Here is an 8,547-nt window from a genome sequence, read left to right as displayed (position 1 = left end):
TGGGGTGATTGAAAAATCACATAGCAAATGGAATAGCCCTATTGTTCTTGTACCTAAACCTGATTGGTCCATAAGGTTTTGTAATGATTACAGAAAACTAAATGTAATTTTAAAATTCAACACCTATCCTATGCCAAGGGTCGATTAATTGATTGAGAAACTTGGAAGGGCTCACTATATTCCTACTTTGGATTTGATAAAGGGGTATTGGCAGGTACGCCTCAAAGAACATGCAAAAGAGAAAACTGCCTAGTTTGGTTACTTTAGGTTCCAGTCCAGAATTTGCAGCTGATCAGTTTCTCAGACACTGCAGCAGTACACAGGTGTGTAATCATGCTGCTATAAAGCCTGAAGTCTGAGTTAGTTCAGAGGCTTCACTTGCTCACTGCAGGAAAGAGGAGCAGCTGCCTGCTGTTTGAAGGCCAAATACATTAAGGTAAACATCTTTTGCCTTTAACTTTGTTTGTTTTATGTTAGTTTTGCCAGTTCTAGACTAGCTGACTGACACTAGTTAGACACTGTTGATGTATGTTTAGTTAGTGCCTAGACGGGCAGAATTTTGTTTTATATTTTGTTTCTCATTTGAATTGCCTGTGACGTGCAAAATAAACAGGCAGACTGCTGCTTGATCTCCATTACTTTGTGTGTGTAAACTTATTCCCTAAAAGACTGTGTGGCAGTGTAAATTCCCAAGGCAGGAAAACAAAAGGAATCTTGGCAAAGTGTATATATAGTATATGTGGATATATATATATATATATATATATATATATATATATATATATATGTGTGTGTCTATATGTATTCATGTGTTAAGTTTACTATGCTCAATTTTCATTACAATTATATAGCACAAAACTAAATTAAAACTCCAACATTGTATCAAATTTCCATCTTTTTTGGCTTAGCACCCAATCATTATCCATCATGAATTGTATTGAGTTCGCTAAATAAATCTACTATGTGAGAAAATAACACACTTTTGCTATGTGACATGCAGATGTTAGCGTGCACTAGTGCTTGTACGATAAAACATAACTAATGATGGAAGCAGTATAGAATGCACTCTAGGAATATTGCGTGTATATTTGTAATAGGCTATTGTTTTTAGGTTTCTTAATCTTAGATTTTCCCGTTATATTGTATGCAGAATTTTGTGTCTTTACTAGTTCAACCAGAGCACATCTTGTCAACTGAAATATTATAGATAAGAACAATTACCCAAGTTCAATATGAGACAAGACAAATTCTAATGCATTTAAATGGGGGTGTTTAATTGATTTTTGCAAGTAAAAAAAAAAAAAAAAAAAAAAAGGAAAGAATAATTGTAGTAAATGTATTATTTCAGAAATTCTCAAATACAGAATCTACCATCTATGTTTAAAACAAAAAAAATAATTAAGCACATTAAATGGCCATTATTTTAATAAAGGACATATAAATATTGTTATTGCCTATTGTTTATTCCTCTAAGTTATATGTTAATACAATACAATGTATCTTATATAGCATTACATTGTATAAAGTGATACTATAAATGTTCTCCTTCATTCAAGCTTTAGATTTTAATTCCTTCCTGGTTGGTCTCTTCAGCATATTTTCATGTTTATTTCTACACAGCCTTCTGGGAAGTAATATCATGCTGTGTCACATCACTGCATTCTGTCACCCTAATAAGTGTCTTTCAAGAGTTAACACAAGATTGATAGATGCCAGGTTTGTGAGGGTTGACTAGCTGTAAGGATACATTGAAAAAAAGATGTTATCATAAGACCCCACAGACATTATTCATTCACATTTTTATGCAAATCCTACATTAGTGCACCACATAGCCAATCAGCATGAAAATGAATGCAATGAAAACCCAGGTGAATAATTACTGGAGGGGGTTAGACCTGTGACTGTTCTTGTAGTAACAAGGCTGACAAGGTGCAGATTCTTTCTCTGTCACAGCTTGATGCCTGTTGATTTGCTGTTAATAGATATACAAGAGATGATTTTAATTAAAACCCTAGCAGGTGCTGGTATTTTTATAGAGATGCATCATACCATTTTAAGACCAACACACAAAATGTATAATCTTGTAACACTGACTTAGTTAATGTCTGCATGGTCTACTGAATAGTGGCACTGTCTATAGACACCTTACACCAAGAAGATTCCTTCAAACAAGAATGTTCTTCAGTCTCAATTGCATAGTTATATTTGACTTATTCCAGCCTAACCCTTTTTGCTTGCATGTATAATTATAATTTTAAAGGGACATCATAATGCTAAAATTACATGTTCTATATTATTTTTTAAGTTACTGACCCTAGCAACGTTTTTTAACTCCCAAAAATGTTTTAAACACATAGATAAGTCCAAATCAACAACCACAAGAACTGCAGCTCAGAGAACACAGTTATTGATTGGTGGGTTGTGTGACTACTTCTCCTGATTAGCTCAGTGTTCATGTTCTGCTTGAGAGCTGCAATGCAAATACGACTTTAGTTATGTGATTAACAACATTGCTGGAATATCTCATAATAGGCCCATTCTAACAAAGCACTGCTAAACAAAGTTCCTAACTAGGGAACCTGTCCTTCTTTGTTTGTGGTGAGTGTTTATTATTGTACAAGGAAATCCTTATGCAGCTCCCTCCCCCTACTCTTGCAATACATGAATGAGTTTTTGTTGTTTTAAAGGGACATTAAACACTAAATAAATGCTAAATAGAATGATGAATTCAAAGAAAAGATTTGTCTGAGAATAACATCCAGATGTATTTTATAAAGTTTCATTAGCTGTTTAAATATAAGTTTTAGTGTCTATAAAACAATGGGATGCCATGTTGTAACAGCTGGCATTTTGTAATTTAGGTTACTTTCTCTGCTGTAGCCAATTAGGGACACATATAAATAGGTCACTAGAGTTTGCAGCCAATGGCGGTGTGGAATATAACAGTGTTCTGTACATCCATTTCTAACAGGAACTGAAATGCTCACAATTTCATAATGGAATTACAGGAAAGGGGACAAAATAAATAATTAAAATATATTGCAGACTTGTTTTTATAGATATACACTTTATCTTTTTTATTTTACCATCTCAGAGTTTTTAATGTCCCTGTAACTCTGCTATCTCAGATGTGGCAGAGAGAGTATGAAGTGGCAGTCATATGGCTTCTTAAATGGCGGCATGTAGGGTTTTATCAGTGAGCCTGCACCTCAAGGGGTTTTCCGCAGCCTCAGCAGATTTATAAATATAGTCCATAGTTTTTACTGGTAAGTAATGCAAAGAAAAAAAAATTGACATGCTCTAATAAATTAAAACCTGCCATTTTTTTGTATTAAAATGCTCATTTAAATAACAGGTGGTCAAAGAGTAATAGGTTAAATTGTTTTATATTTATATCCTTTCTACCACTTAGATAATTAATTCAAGCAATTACTCATATACCTTTTCTAAATGTTCAGAAATATGTTTTTTCAATAAGATAAAGAATTGTGTCACCATGCTTGAAAACTAGATAAAGTCCTTGAGAAAATAGTGAAAAAGATATAGAAAAATAAGCCATTGCTTTGTTCCATTTCAGAAGCTAATCTGCATATCTATGTTTACCTCTAAGGTGTTTAAGGTGTCTAACTATGCAGTTAATATTTTTCTGGCTTAACAGAATCATCCTTATTATTTCTAAGCACATAGATTTATATATTCTTTAGAAAAGTCAATGCTTTATAAATGTAAAACTATCATCTAGTGCTTTTGCATTGTCTTTTATTATGCATTTGCTCATTATGGAAATCTACTGTATTTAAAGATCATTTATGACTTTTAGAACAAGCACTTTTACACTGATATAAATTTGTCAAATTAACACAACAAACAGGCATTACTGTATAACATTAAAGGAAATAAATCAACATACAGATTAGCGGCATAACTAGAACTCACTGGGCCCCAGGGCAAACTCCCTCATTTTAACAGTACCCCATCCAAAGCATAGCTAATGAGCAATATAGATACATATCCACATACACACATATATACACATACAAAATCATATACAAAAACACATGTACATATATAAACAGACACACACAAAAAGATGCATATATTCACACATATACACATGCACACACAAACACATGCGCCCATACAAACAAATACATATACACACACAAACATATATTCATAGTAAAATAGCTGCTTAAGAACATCCCATTGAAAGCATGATTATTTAGTAAGCAATAGCTACTATTACAAATCATTTGGGACATCTCCATGGATTACAAATTACATAACAGCAGCTATAGATGATAAAAGCTATAGAGCAACTTGAAAAGAGAGAGAGAAGAAATGGTTAAAAAACGTTGCATGCATTGCCTATATGGCCTTACTCACCTTTGTTTACAGAGATAACAGCACACAGGAAAGCTGTAATAGCTGGAATATGACCTGACCCTTGACTCGCACAAGCTGCACAACTTAGAGGGAGCAGTGACTGAGGGCCCCCTAAAAGGCTTCTGATACAGACACTAACCTGTGATGTAATCACTAAATCCAAAATTCAACATTTTATTTGTCGATAATCACATTTATTTATTTATTTATTTATTTTTTTGAGATAAAATAAGATAAATTTACTTGCTTTACAAATATAATTTAAAACAAACAATCATAGTAGTACATGTCCTGCAAAAAAACATAGAACATTTAAGAATCGGATGTCTCCGATATATAAAAAACAGAATAAAAACTGCTGTTGCCAATACAAACCCCGTCCAAGCACCATGAAGAGGAGGTCGGCATCAAAACCAAAGTCCCCAGATGACTCAAAAGAGAACCGAAGCCGGGCAAACGCAAACCCGCCTCCACCCCCAGGTGCACCGCCCGTGCACCAAGAGCCACCCCCGCGAGGCGCACGCGCGCCCCGCGACGCCACCGATCGGGAGGCGCCGCCCCCGCAGGGCAACCCCACCGGCCAGGACAGCCCGACAGACAAACCACAGCGGCCGCTACACCGCAGACGGTGAACCCCGCTCCCAGCGCAGGACATTTATTTGTTTTTATTGAAAAATTGTGAGACTAACATTGCAGATAATAATAATTTTGTATTGTATTCAGGAGGTAGCAATTTTGAGCTTGAGCAATATTAACGGCAAAAACATTTTGTGATTGTGATCATTGGGGGGAAAAACACGTTGACAAAATCAGCGGATGTTCAGAAAAAGTTATCTGCAAAAAAAAAATGCACAAAATAGTAATCTACTCTTTGATTTGCATTAGAATTAAAATGCTGCTGTATTAGAAATTTTATTTAGTTTTCCAATGGGTTTAGCAGCAAGATTTTATGCCATAATTTGCACACAGCATATACTATCACAAAAAACAACAACACAAAAATGTATTCTGCACTATAAATTGATGGTATGAGAATTTATTTTTTACTCGCAATGAAGCCTTGCTGAGACTAGAATTATTCCAACAAATAGATAATATTAAAAGCAATCTTTTTAATTTTACACTTTAAAGAATGAATTCTAATATAGAATATATTATGTTCGTTATAGCACACCAGTGCAACATTTTTCACAATTCCAAAGGGAGAATTTGCTCTCTTACACTACAAGAAAAAAAATGTAGTTTTCTGTATTCACGGACGAAGATTCCTTAAATAAAATATCTTATCTAATTGAGTGGCTAACACGTACTGCAAAGGCAAGTCTGCACATGCTGTGTTCAAAATGCATCTTTGAATAGCCATATGCTGAGTTGCAAGAAAAAAAAAAAACTGGAATTGCTGAACTGTGATTATAGATAGAACTCAAAGAATGACATAAGATGCTAAAATGAAATCTGGTTAGAAGTCATTGAAATAGAGATTTTATAGGATGCTGCAAGCTTATAAAATAAGATATTTAATTTTGTCACCTGAAGACCTGTACCTTTAGTTCATATGCAGTGACAAAATGGTATTTGACATAAAGTCAGGAGCCCTGTAAATAGCCTGTCTGCTAATGAGATGCAAATTAATTTCCTGTCATCCCTATACAACTCAAGCTATGGGGAACAAATTTGAAGGCTTTTTTCCCCCCCTAATGTTAAAAAAAGCATAGGCTGTGCTTTATGTGATGTTAATTTAAGCTTTTTGCATATGTGGTAGTTTATGCTAATTTTTAGAGTGAAATATTCTACTAAAAATCTCACATATCTTGGCATGAAGGACATACAAATTCAAATTAATTCATAATCTGGATAAAATTGTATTTTCCCCTGCTTGTTTTCAATAATCATTAACCTTTTCTACAATAGAATTCATTTGCAGGGATTAAAGAATTATAAGCCAAATTCTAGCCTTTCAAAAATTTACACGCAGAAACATATCTATTTTGGGTTTCTTTTTTTTTTACACTTTTTTCAAAACAATTTTAAATTAAACTTGGAAGTCATTGCTTTAAGTAATAAATCAACTCAAATTAAAGAGATACATTATTAATCTTTTTTTTCCAAGCAAATTTGAATGGTGTAATACTTTACTTATTTATTTTGCAATCTTAAAAACAACATAGGTTAGATTTTCGATGTTTGGTAGTTTACGCTTTAGACTGAAACATTTTGCAAAAAAATCTCACATATATAGGAATAAAGCACACATATATTCAAATGAATTCCCGATCTTGTTAAAATATTAATTTTGTGTCAAAACAATGGAAAATTAAAGTTTATCTAGACTATTTATTTGTTTGCATGGATTTTTATTGAAATACACAGAAGTCAGTGTTCAAGTAGAGTTTGATGGCTCAAAGTAAACCAATCTGCATTCTTATACATTTAGCCATTATAAGTAACATTGAATCACTTTTGCTTTAAAGGGATATGAAATCCAAACATTTTCTTTTGTGATTTTGTGATTCAGACAGAGAATAGAATAAAAAAAAAGTTTCCAATTTACTTCTATTATCACATTTGTTTGCTTTGTTCCCATGCTATTATTTATTGCAAATATGCCTAGCTAGGTGTCTGGTGCACTACATGACAGGCAGTAGTGCTGCCATCTAGTGTTCTTGTAATGGGAGACATGGTTGCAAAACTGCTGACATATAGTGCTCCAAACATGTGCACACACCTAAGCTTAGGTGCCTGCTTTTCAACAAAACTTACCTAAAGAACAAATAAACTTTGATAATAGAAGTAAACTAGAAATCTGTTTAAAATTGCATGCTTTTGAGAGCAACCATTTTGTGCGCATGCGCGGTAAGCAGAGGATAGATGTGCACGAGTGTAGTTCTGACGTATAGAGCGGGTGGGACCGCTCTATACGTCTATGTATTGAAAACACAGAACTGCTGGATGGGAGGGGATTACGATCGTAAGGCACATTATAATAAAAGTTAGTAAATATGGTTAAATATACGTTTTTTTTAAAAATAAACCTAGCGACTACCTTGTAAGTTAGAAAAGTAAAGTAAAGAGAAATTTCTATTAGAATAACCTTACCTTCACTTTAAAGACATTTTTTGGGGTTTCATGTCCTTTTAACCATTAATATCAGTTCATAAAGTTAAAACTTATTTAGAGGGGCTGTTGAATTGAAAAATGAAGTATACAAAAAAAAACTGCAGTGAATGAGGTGTGTCTTGGACTGCAAAACAAAACAAAAATAATGCTAACTAAATGATTGCTTTAGGTTTATAAAATGTATTTTGAATGCAGACCTATTGCAATGCTCATATTAACTTCTATAAAAAATAACTAATATACTGTTAGGAAAAACAAAATCATTCTGTTTCTTATTTCACATATTCTTTGTTCTTTGAGAATCAAATCAATCATTTGGTGGTTTTGCACTCCGCCCTTGGAGTTCTTAAAGGGACAGTAAAGTCAAAACTAAACTTTCATAATTCAGATAGGGCATGCAATTTTAAACAACTTTCCAATTTAATTTTATCATCAAATTTGCTTTGTTCCCTTGGTGGTATTTTTGAAAAGCTAAACCTAGCTAGGCTCAAACTGATTTCTAAACCGTTGAAAACCGCCTCTTAACTCAGTGCATTTTGAAAGTTTTTCACAGTTAGAAAGTGTTAGTTCATGTGTGTCATATAGATTACATTGTGCTCACTCCTGTAAAGTTATTTAGGAGTCGTCACTGATTGACTACACTGCATGTCTGTCAAAAGTACTTAGATAAGGAGGCTGTCTGCAGAGGCTTAGATACAAGGTAATCACAGAGGTAAAAAGTATATTAATATAACTGTGTTAGTTATGCAAAACTGGGGAATGGGTAATAAAGGGATTATCTATATTTTTAAATAAGAACATTTTTGGTGTAGACTGTCTCTTTAAATACAAAGTCACACAAAGTAAAGTTATCATATGGTCCTTGCACTGCATTACCCCCCATTACTTTGTAGTGACACAAGCCAAAAGTCAAAATCCATTTGATCAGAATATAGGGTAAATCACAATCCTTGTATCTAATAGTTTTCAACAGGAAAACAACATTAAAGTCTATAGAGATTTTTGTACTGGATTTTTTGTAACAGATTCGGATTAACCCCTTTA

The 8,547-nt window shown here is 33.5% G+C and overlaps 1 long non-coding RNA gene across 1 annotated transcript in view; it reads left to right on the top strand.

Annotated features, from left to right (window-relative positions):
• Nucleotides 1-390: 390 nt before the first annotated feature.
• LOC128635831 (uncharacterized) overlaps nucleotides 391-8,547 on the top strand; it is a 134,579-nt gene continuing 126,422 nt past the window's right edge. Inside the window, exon 1 of the long non-coding RNA XR_008398596.1 lies at nucleotides 391-436. This is a non-coding gene — a long non-coding RNA (uncharacterized LOC128635831). The remainder of the gene's footprint in view (nucleotides 437-8,547) is intronic.

This window comes from Bombina bombina, chromosome 7 (genome assembly GCF_027579735.1).
Source record: "Bombina bombina isolate aBomBom1 chromosome 7, aBomBom1.pri, whole genome shotgun sequence".
In the NCBI taxonomy this organism is placed as follows: domain Eukaryota; kingdom Metazoa; phylum Chordata; class Amphibia; order Anura; family Bombinatoridae; genus Bombina; species Bombina bombina.
Note: the sequence above shows the minus strand (reverse complement) of the source record. Positions and strands in the feature narration are given on the sequence as shown.